Source organism: Lacerta agilis, chromosome 12, assembly GCF_009819535.1.
Source record: "Lacerta agilis isolate rLacAgi1 chromosome 12, rLacAgi1.pri, whole genome shotgun sequence".
Taxonomy (NCBI): domain Eukaryota; kingdom Metazoa; phylum Chordata; class Lepidosauria; order Squamata; family Lacertidae; genus Lacerta; species Lacerta agilis.
The window spans coordinates 32,646,626-32,647,080 of NC_046323.1; positions in this window are offsets into that span (position 1 = coordinate 32,646,626).

Genomic DNA, 455 nt, shown 5'->3' on the forward strand with positions numbered 1-455 from the left:
GGTTTTTTAAAAGAGGTCTTAGTGGACCTTGAGAAACATCCATGGCAACTCATCCTTCCTGTAAGTTAACTGTAATGCAGCAACAACTTATTGACCTTACAGAATATGGCCTTACAGAATATGGTCTCCTAGAATCTTCTTGTTACTTGTCACAGCATGTAGGCTCACTGGAGCCCAGCTTACTGCTCTTACTCACAGGGCAGCAGAAAAGATTAACCCAGAGGGAATGTGACCTTCAGTTAAAAAAAAAGATCATCTACCCCTAATGCATAGAATTTCACTGTGGTCACAGTAATAAAAGTATTTACAATTTCTAAAGAGTAAAGACTGGCCAACACTTCCAAGTGTAAACTCCTTTAGAAAGGCAAGCATGTGTTACAGTGTCACCCACTCCTTGCCTTTTTATATACATACACAACTTGTAATAATATTAACATAAGGGTTTAATGCAAGAA